The sequence below is a fragment of the Zeugodacus cucurbitae genome, chromosome 3 (assembly GCF_028554725.1).
Source record: "Zeugodacus cucurbitae isolate PBARC_wt_2022May chromosome 3, idZeuCucr1.2, whole genome shotgun sequence".
In the NCBI taxonomy this organism is placed as follows: Eukaryota; Metazoa; Arthropoda; class Insecta; order Diptera; family Tephritidae; genus Zeugodacus; species Zeugodacus cucurbitae.
In genome coordinates, this window is record NC_071668.1 from 41,083,836 (window position 1) to 41,094,957 (window position 11,122).

General features: G+C 41.4%; 1 protein-coding gene across 1 annotated transcript in view; it reads right to left on the reverse strand.

Annotated features, from left to right (window-relative positions):
* LOC105219910 (uncharacterized) overlaps positions 1-10,880 on the reverse strand; it is a 48,178-nt gene extending 37,298 nt beyond the window's left edge. Inside the window, exon 1 of the mRNA XM_054227503.1 lies at positions 10,746-10,880. The gene's annotated coding sequence lies outside the window, so the exon portion shown is untranslated. The remainder of the gene's footprint in view (positions 1-10,745) is intronic.
* Between the last annotated feature and the right edge of the window lie 242 nt (positions 10,881-11,122).

The window sequence follows — 11,122 nt, forward strand, 5'->3', positions numbered from 1 at the left end:
TTCTTAGAGCTCCCGTTATACAGAGCGCTGCGTTCGTTGAACACTTTCCATTGGCTTCCGGTAAGTTAATTTCTTTATGCCTGTCCACCATAGAGCAGAATTGGTCTTACTATTGCTGTGTAGCACCAGTGCATGAGAGAGGGAGAAAGCCCCCAGTTAGTACCGAGCAGCTGTCTGCATGCATATATATATAGCATTACTGGCCTTCCTCCACATTGTGCTTCCACAGCAACTTATTGTCCAAGACGACTCCTAGGTACTTAGTGCGGTCCTTCAGTGATAGTTCTGTTCCGTTTAGCGAGGGGAACCTCCATTGAGGGATTTTGTATTTCTTTGTAAAAACAAGCAGATCGGGTTTTTCCGCATTCAACCCTAGGGCCTGCTTGTGTTGCCCAATTTTGGACAGTATTGAGTGTGCTGGTCATAATGTTGCTAATATTATGCAAAAACTTTCCCGTTATTATTATGGCTCATACACCACTACACATGCAAAATTTTTCAGTTTTTACCAACACATACATAATACCAACTTTTTGTAGTTAAATGGCAATCTCGGTAGTTAGAGTGGCAACATTCATTACCCCTAATTTTTGTATGTATAAGAAAGAGATGCGCGTACTACAATGTATGTGATTGGCGTTGCAACCGTTTAGCCGGTTATAGCCGAATCGACGATAGTGCGCCACTTCTCTCTCTCCTTCGCAGTTCGGTGCCAGTTGCAGATCCCAAGTGTAACCAGGTCGCTCTCCACCTCGTCCCTCCAACAGAGTGGAGGCCTTCCCATTCCTCGGCTTCCTCCGGCGGGTACTGCATCGAACGCTTTCAGAGCTGGAGTGTTTTCGTCCATTCGGACAACATGACCTAGCCAGCGTATCCGCTGTCTTTTTGTTCGCTGAACAATGTCAATGTCGTCGTATAACTCGTACAGCTCATCGTTGCCAATGTTCTGAGGACCATAAATCTTGCGCAAAATTTTCCTCTCGAAAACTCCTAGTGTCGTCTCATCTGATGTTGACATCGTCCAAGCTTCTGCACCATAGAGCAGGACGGGAATGATAAGCGACTTTGTAGAGTTTGATTTTGGTTCGTCGAGAGAGGACTTTTTTTTTCAATTGCCTACTCAGACTCGTTGGCAAGAGTGATTCTGCGTTGGATTTCGAGGCTGACATTGTTATTGCTGTTAATGCTGGTTCCCAGGTAGACGAAACTATCTACCACTTCAAAGTTATGGCTGTCAACAGTGACGTTGGAGCCAAGACGCGAGTGCGCTGACTGTTTGTTTGATGACAGGAGATATTTCGTCTTGTCCTCATTTATCTCTAGACCCATTCGCTTCGCTTCCTTATCCAGGCGGGAAAAAGCAGAACTAACGGCGCGGTTGTTGCTTCCGATGATATCAATATCATCGGCGTACGCCAGGAGCTGTACACTCTTATAGAAGATTATACTTTCTCTATTTAGCTCTGCAGCTCTTATAATTTTTTCCAGCATCAAGTTAAAGAAGTTGCACAATAGTGAGTCACCTTGTCTGAAATCTCGTTTGGTATCGAACGGCTCGGAGAGGTCCTTCCCAATCATGACGGAGCTTTTGGTGTTGTTCAACGGCAACTTACATAGCCGTATTAGCTTTGCGGGGATATCAAAGACATCGGGGCGTAAAGGCAGCTCCTTTTCGTGCTGTCGAAAGCAGCTTTAAAATCGACCAAAATGTGGTGTGTGTCGATCCTCTTTTCACGGGTCTTCTCCAAGATTTGGCGCATGGTGAATATCTGGTCAGTTGTCGATTTTCCAGGTCTAAAGCCACAATGATAAGGTCCAATCAGTTTGTTGACGGTGGGCTTTACTTTTTCACACAGTACGCTCGATAGAACCTTGTATGCGATATTTAGGAGGCTTATCCCACGGTAATTGGCGCAGATTGTGGGATCTCTCTTTTTATGGATTGGGCAGAGCAGACTGAGATTCCAATCGTCAGCTCTCGGTATCTATCCCATCCCGCATGTGTTGTGGTCATTCATATGAAAAGAAAATTTAAAGTGAGTGGATGTAAGTGCGTATTAATAATTTGTTACTGATATTATTTTATATTTATAGTAACAGCCCCTTTCTGTAAAAACCTCATAACTGAGATGAGAGAAAAATGTTGAGAGATTTCTTGTGAGACCAAAAGCTCCGTCATGATTGGGAAGGACCTCTCCGAGCCGTTCGATACCAAACGAGGTTTCAGACAAGGTGACTCACTATCGTGCGACTTCTTTAACCTGATGCTGGAAAAAATTATAAGAGCTGCAGAGCTAAACCGAGAAGGTACAATCTTCTACAAGAGTGTACAGCTCCTGGCGTACGCCGATGATATTGATATCATCGGAAGCAACAACCGCGCCGTTTGTTCTGCTTTTTCCCGCATGGATAAGGAGGCGAAGCGAATGGGTCTGGAGGTGAATGAGGACAAGACGAAATATCTCCTGTCATCAAACAAACAGTCGGCGCATTCGCGTCTTGGCTCCCACGTCACTGTTGACAGTCATAACTTCGAGGTCGTAGATAATTTCGTATACCTGGGAACCAGCATCAACAACACGTACAATGTCAGCCTCGAAATCCAGCGCAGAATAACTCTTGCCAACAGGTGCTACTTTGGACTGAGTAGGCAATTGAACAGTAAAGTCCTCTCTCGACGAACCAAAATCAAGCTCTACAAGTCGCTTATCATTCCCGTCCTGCTTTACGGTGCAGAAGCTTGGACGATGTCAACATCAGATGAGACGACACTAAGAGTTTTCAAGAGGAAAATTATGCGTAAGATTTATGGTCCTCAGAACATTGGCAACGGCGAATACCGCAGACGATGGAACGATGAGCTGTACGAGTTATACGACGACATTGACATAGTTCAGCGAATAAAAAGACAGCGGCTACGCTGGCTAGGTCATGTTGTCCGAATGGACGAAAACACTCCAGCCCTGAAAGTGTTCGATGCAGTACCCGCCGGAGGAAGCCGAGGAAGGGGAAGGCCTCCACTCCGTTGGAGGGACCAGGTGGAGAGCGACCTGGTTACACTTGGGATCTCCAACTGGCGCCGAACTGCGAAGGAGAGAGAGAGGTGACGCACTATCGTCGATTCGGCTATAACCGGCTAAACGGTTGCAACGCCAATCACATACATACATATTGTGTGAAGCTATACTGGCTCGAACCTCATAAGAAAAAAGCTTAAAAAATAAACAAATACAAATTTGAAATGGATAATCAGGAAAATAAGTAAGTTTTTTGCAAATTTAATCATTTTGTGTAATTATAATAATTTCATCTATTTCTAGGCGTACCAGAATAGAAAGAACAACTCAGGATGCTGCTGGCAAAACGTTATATGTATAATGAGGGTGGTGTGTGTCCGGACCCGCAAAATCGTGGAAAAGGATTATACGTTAATGCTGGAGACTACAATAAAATGATTTTTCGGTGGGAAATGGTCCTGTTTTTCAGAATACAACATTTTTTGATATTCGGAAATAAAAGTAATGGCTTTTAACCTACAAAACATTTCTCTTTTGAGCAGCATTATCGCAATATAAAAACACATGCTTGGATTTGTGATCTGCTCGCATTTAAAGCATCGCGCCTCCTACAAGGCATTTGTCGTGTCTATGCTGGACGTGACGTAAGAAGCTCAACGCGTACAACGGCCAAGAGGAAGGAGGTTGATTAATTAATAAGTATTTTAGTTAAATAATGAATAAGTATATTGTAAATTATTGTTATAAAAGTTATTAATAATAAAACACTTAATTATTTAAAAACAAATGTTTTTTTTCAAACTTAGAAGGATGTAAAACCTACAAAGACCGTAAGTATTTATCTATACTAATTATATAAAATCGCTTATATGAAAAATGTTTGTAACAGCTAATCTCCTAAAGTTCTGAAGCGATTTTTATAAATTTTTTTTTTTAAATAAAGCATTTGCTCTAGGCTCGCGAGTGGCATACTTATTTTTTTAATCTTCCGAAATCAAATCCTTTTTTTTCTAAGTTTTTGAAAAATCAAAAATATTGCAAGCATAAGGTTTTTCATTCACCAAACGCAGTCTACAGCGAAGCGCGCTTTGTGTGTGTGCGTGTGCTCTTTATCGTTTGCGGCACGCACTCTCTCTCTCTTCCATCTCTGCACATCTTTTCCAGCATAACGTAATGAAGTAAAGTACATACATATGTATGCACTCTCTCTCTTCCATCTCTCGCATCTTTTACTACATAACTTATTGAAGTAAAGTACAAAGCAAAAAAGTTTGCATATATAAATGATCGCAGAACAAGTGAAATAACGCTAAACAGCACAATCAAATGCTCGCATAAATTGCCGTATGTATGCATGTATGTAGATATGTAAATACAGTGTCAACTATATTTACTCTGTTTTACAGTTACTTATTTTGCAGCAACGCACCGTTGCTTGAATTGCTTTTCTTATTGTCTTTGTACTTTTTTCTAACAAAACACATCTATCTTCTTCTTCTATATAAATAAAAATGGATCTTCGAAATGTATGTACGCCCATAACTTTCGAACGATTGCACCAAATCCGATGATTCTTGGTTTTATGAATTCTTTATTGTTAGGACAAGGTTTGTATGTTGGAAAATTATAAAAAATTAAATAGTGAAGTATTAAAAAACGCATTTAAGAAAAATTAATTAAAAATGAATCGCAAAATGTGTTGCTAAGCGCATATCTCGAGAACAGCTGAACCGAATTCTTTTTTTGCAATATTCCTCGAAGTATAAGGTCCTGAAAAAGTCTAAAATCCACACTTTTTTAAATTCTCATACAAACAATTTCTAATCTATAGATATAAAAATGAATTGCTGTTCGTTAGTCTCGCAAAAAGTCGAGAACGGCCAAACCGATCTGGCTAATTGAAGTCTTGAAATATTCGGGGAAGGGCAGGAAAGGTTTAGAAATTAAGTAAATATGAAAAAATTGCGAGGAAGATAATAAAAATAGCATTTTATTTGAATTGACAACAAAAATATGAAAAAAGAAAACAAAAAATTATAACATTTTGAAGGTTGTCATTGTTGCTTTGTTGAAATATTTTTGTCAGTGTTTAACTGTATAAGGTTGTGTCGATAGCCCTAAACAATTTGTAACAAATAAGGAAAGGCTAAGTGCAACCGAATATTAATTTTTTTAAGAAAACACACGATTTGACCCATATATTCGGCATAAAGTCCAATATAAAATCATCATATAAGGGCTGATGTAATCCCTGAACCAATTTCTCTCATTTTCACCACTAATGTTAACGGGGCAACTTGGCAACTGTTAGTAGGCAAACCAACGTCACATTCGGCCTTGAAATTATTCCTAAATTGCAAATCGAAGAAACACCAGTCTGCAAAATCGTCAAAAGTAGCTCTATAGCGAAGATTTTCCAGATATTCATGAAGTCGCTGGAGGCACTGCGAAGGACTTCAAAAGACTTACGCGACAACCAAAACTTTTTTGGTGGAGCCATGATTCTGTTGGCAGGTGATTTACGCCAGACTCTTCCAATTATTCCTGGATAATCGCATGATTAAAATCATCCACTTTATGGCGACACATAAAGATTCGCCAATAAATAACTAACATACCACTAATTTTGCAACAATATCAAATTGCGATTGTAGAAGCAGTTGGAAATGGTAGGGTCCCAGTTGACACCTCAATGGATTAATAACATTTCCAACATATTTCTGTCACTTCATTGACTCAAAGAAGAAGCTTATTCATCGTGTTTTTCCTGACATGAAACCACAATATGATAACCATAAATGGCTGCTTGATGACCTATATTGGTGGTAAAAAAAACAAGAATCTCTTCGATCTTAATGCGACAATTTAGAATTTCAGGAGAGTTGACACAGCTACAAACCAGGATGACGTATTCAATTATCTCACAGACTATTTAAAATTGCTGGATTATCCCCACTCACTTGCAATTAAAAGTAGTGTGAGTTGTTATCATGCTGCTTAACATAAATCAACCTCGACTTTGAAGAAGGTATAACGTTTTCGTCTTTATGCGTAAGAATTTTTTCTCTGCATTGAAAAATTTACAAATTTAATGTATACCATAGCCACAAAAACGAAAAGTTAAACCCGTTTTCCGTTGTCACGACATAGCATGAAACCGGCTTGACCGATTTGGCTGATTCTTTTTTGAGTGTATTCCAGGGGTTTGAGGATGTTTCTTACGGAGAGAAAAAATGCCTAAAATTCATACCTTTCTAATCTCCCATACAAACAATTTGTAATAAGTATTCATTTTTATATGGAGGATATTATAGATTCCAGTTCAAATTGAATAGGTACGCATACATAAGATAGGTCAGCTATACAAAATAAAGTAGTGCACCAAATTTATGCTAAGGCGGTACGAAGTTCGCCGGGTCTGCTAGTAATACATAACGCCTATGGCAATCTGTATATTATAAAGACACGATGTTACGTTCTCTAACTCTAGCACCCTCCCTTAAATTGGGGTTTTCGAAAACCATTTCGGTGTCTTGTGATTCTTCTAAAACTTCTTAGAAGTCAAGGCCTGCAGCCAAACCTTGCTTCAGTAAAATGTTGTGAAGAATTGTACACGCGTAAATAATAACACGGCCCGACAAAATTGAAAAAAAAAATGTTTGCTTCTTTGAATTTATCAACTGATTCTAGTTAATTAGAGCGCGCTGAATTCAAATCTGTAATCAGTTTGTCTATAGTTTTCATGATATAGTTTTTTATACCCACCTGAAAAAACAATTTCGCAAAAAAAAATGTTTACCTTATAAATTATACCTTAAAAATTTTTTTTTTTTCAAATATTATTTTCGTTTCATAAGTATATTTTACCTTCCAGTCAACTTATAGGTGTTAAACCGGTTCGCTTAAGATAAACTTTTTTGATGAATTCGGTTAATTTAACTTAGTTACTGAATGGTATATAAAATTCGGTACAAGCATTTTTCGAAAATATTATTTTTTGTGTAATTGCTAGCTGATTAACGGGAATTTTATTTGTATAATATTATTGAGAACGTTATTTTTTCTTATTGCGCTCCAATTGCATATCGGAAGTTAGTTGCTTGTAAGAAGTGGTTTATTGCAGTTGGCAAAGTTTATTAAAGAGTATTGATCTAAATAGAAATGACTTCCAATAGAAGACGATGTGAAAATTACGCTGACACATTTTGTTACATTTATGGAGAATACACCTTTAAAGAAAACATAAGATCTATTTCGGAATTTGTTAAAAAATCGTATTTAGATTACTTTGGAGTTGATCTTGGTGACCAAGATAAAAGCTGGGCTCCACACATTGTGTACAATATTTGCTATGTAAATTTGCGACAGTGGACTCAAGGAAAACGAAATAGGCTTAAGTTTGGTGTGCCGATGGTTTGGAGAGAGCCCAGAAATCATTTGGACGACTGTTACTTCTGTTTAGTGAGTATTGCTGGTACTAATCGGAAACATCGAAATAAATGGCAGTATCCCGATTTACCGTCAGCACGCCGTCCAATTCCCCATTCCGAAGATGTTCCCATTCCAAAACTGAATGATTCTCCAGAGCCGAGTTCGGAGTTTGAACATAATGCCGCTAATGATCTAAGTATTGCGACAGTGTTTTCGAAGACACTGAAACTATTCCTCGACGTTTTAATCAATGCGAGTTGAATAACTTAATTCGAGATTTGGCCTTATCAAAAGAAGCGTCTGAAGTGTTAGATTAGATTAGATTTATTAGAGGATCGCACTGCGACCTACGGTCTATTGTGCCCTCTCCTATTTATCACAGAATACCGTCCAGTCCTGTAGCTCTAAGAAAACTTAGCAACGCTGCAGGGCTGGTGGTCGCGATACTTTCCCTTTGGGGACATAGAGACCCCATTTCCTTCCACCTTAAACCCGCAATCGCGTGACATTCCAGGAGTAGGTGCTCAGGTGTTTCCGCTTCCAAATCACAGAATCTGCACAGGTTCGTAGAGCAGATTCCGAATTTGTTTAGATGACACCTTAGTCTGCAGTGGCCAGAGTGTCACTAGTTGTCTCATTTTGTTTCTTGGGAGCGCAATTAGTTGCTTGAATCTTTTGCGGTTGTACCCTCCTAGGAACAGTTTCGAGTGGCGAAGTCCCTGCAGCCGAATCCAGTAGCGATTCCTACTTTCTAATTCGTCTTCGAGTAGTTCATTTCTCAGAGCTTGCGGACCAACGGCAATGAAGGGCTCTGGCCCCACCGGTCTGGTGGCCGTGGCTTTCTTAGCTAGCTGGTCTGCGAGTTCGTTGCCTTGTATGCCTCTGTGTCCCGGTACCCAGAACACTGTTAGTTTGTTGTTGCTGCACACTCTATTGAGTTTTCCAATGCAGTCCAGGACCAGCCCCGAGTTTATTTCGAAGGATGATGGTGCCTGGAGAGCCGCCTGGCTATCACTGATGATGACAATTCGTTCGCCATGATAGCTCCTGTCTGATATTATTTCAGCGCATTTGCTAATAACATAGATCTCAGCCTGAAAGATACTGGGAAAGTGTCAGTGTACCATTGCTGGGTGCTTTTGCTAATGACTTCCTTAAGGGAGGAGTCCTCCCAATCTCTTTTGTTATTCAATACTAACTTGAATTTCCTTTCAAAGTACACCTTTTTGGTAATATCGGCTCTTGGAAAGAGAGCCATTGGAAGCTTCCTCCGTATTGCTTCCAATTGTCGGGCGTTTACCATCCTGCTATTTCCTGGTCCTGGTCTCGTCAGGGACAATAAGGTACTGTTTGCCGTAGAGCCAATCATCATGTGGAGTGGGGTTAGGTTCAGGATTGCCTCCAACGCCGCGGTCGGACAGGTTCGCATAGCACCAGTGATGCATACACAGGCTACCGCTGCAGTTTTGTCAACTGTTTCTCTGCTGTTGACAGGGAGATCCTAGATACCCAAACCACCGCTCCATAAGAGATTATGGGCCTGATGATCGTGGTGTACATCCATCGCAGTATGTACGGGTTGCATCCCCAGTTTTTTCCTGCTAAGCGTTTGCACACCATCAGCGCTTTGGTGGCTAGCAACCGCGGAGTCCACATGTTTCTTCCACCTAAGTTTTGAATCTAGTATTAGTCCTAGATACTTTATTTCCTCCACTCTGGCTACTGGTTGCCCGCCCATGGTAATAGTACCTAGGGCTGGGAGTGTTCTTCTCCTTGTAAATGGGAGAATGGCCGTTTTGGAGGGATTGATGTTAAGTCCGACCTTAACGCACCACCTCTTAGCGAGGGTTAATCCTCTCCGGACAATGTCTCCAAGTGTGCTCTCAAATTTACCTCTGGCTATAATTACGATATCGTCCGCGTATCCCTGACATCGTATGCCGTTCTCTGTCAATATCTCCAAAAGCTCATCCACGACTAGGCTCCACATAAGCGGTGATAGTACACCTCCTTGAGGGCATTCCTTAGTTTGCCCAGTCGTATGCTGTTAGAGCCTATCCGAGTTTCCGCAATTCTTGTGCCAAGGACTGCGTCTACCCATCTTATAATCGAATCCTTGATCCGCCTCCTGTGTAGTGCTCTGGTGACACATGAATGGGAAGTTTTGTCAAACGCGCCTTCTATATCTAGAAAGACACACAATACCACTTCCCCATTTTCCAGAGCATTTTCTATCTCTGTCACTAAGCTGTACAGAGCAGTGTCTGTAGATCTGCCAACCCTATATGCATGCTGACTTGCGTGCAGGGTAGGGTAGTGCTCTAATGCCACAGTCCTGATATAGTTGTCCACGATCTTTTCCATCCCCTTCAGCAGGAAAGAGGTAAGACTGATCGGCCTGTAGGATTTAGCCAAGGAGTAGTCCCTCCTTCCTACCTTAGGTATGAAGACAACTAGTGCAGTTGAAGACAACTAGTAGAGTAGCGCTGGAAAGATACCACCCACTCCTGGTGATTTATACCTCTTAACGGTTCCCAAGGCCCACCTTACAGAGTCTGCATGAAAGATTTCCTTGGCTTCTTCCAGTCAAGTGGGCCTGGTTTGTGGTTCTCCATAGGGACTAACTGCTCCGTAGAGATCGCACCTGGAAAGTGCGTCTGAAGTAGAAGTCTCGCCCTTTCCTCCAAACTAGTCGTGTACGTACCATCAGGCTTCCTGATAGCTAACTTCGTCTCTATCGCTCCCTTGGCTAGGGCTTTGTGGAGCCTGGCTGCTGCAGGGGTTGTAGAGACGTTTTCACAGAACTTCCTGAAGTTATCTCTTTTAGCGATTCTAATTTCCTTGCTGTATTCAGTAAGACCTGACCTGTATTCATTCCAGTCGTTTAGCTTTGTTAAATAGTCACTGGACAGCTCTCGTGAAACGCATCTGTAACAATGCTCTCAATGAGTTCTGCCCTATCCTCGATCGCTTGACAATTGTTTTCACCTCCGTTTTGCTCAATTTTTTAAACGTTTAGTCTAAGTATTTCGTCATACTTGGACCAGTCTATATTCCTAGGGTTCCGTACCGAAGGTTGGTTCCCAACATCTACTCCCACCTCAAAACGAATGATCCTATGGTCTGATAAAGAAGGTTCAGAGGAGGCTCTCCACTGAGAGACCAGACCATTCGCAGGGTGGTTGCTAAGGGTCACATCAAGTACCTCTTTCCTAGCCCTAGTGACGAATGTTGGCTGACAGCCCACATTGCTTATTTCTAGGTTGCACTCAACTATAAACTCTAATAAGGACTCACCTTTCGTGTTGCAGTCACTGCTCCCCCACTCCCAATGATGTGCGTTCGCATCACAGCCTAGTATCAAGGCAAGATTTGCCGAGTTGCAGTATTCGACCAGCCTCTGTACTTCAGCCGGCGGCGCCACGGACGAGTCTCACGGGAAGTAGGCTGAAGCAAAGACCACCTCACTCGCTGCGCAGCTAGCCTGCACTGCTACGAGGTCTCTTGTTAGGAACTCTGAAAGACAAAAGAAGTCAATATCTTTTCTTATGGCCACACAGGCCCTGGGTCTTTCACATGAGAGATCCCAAATTACCTTCCTGTTGTTGTCTGTGAGACCCTTAACCTCTCCTCTAAAAGCCCATGGTTCCTGTATTAGGAGGGCACCCAAGTTA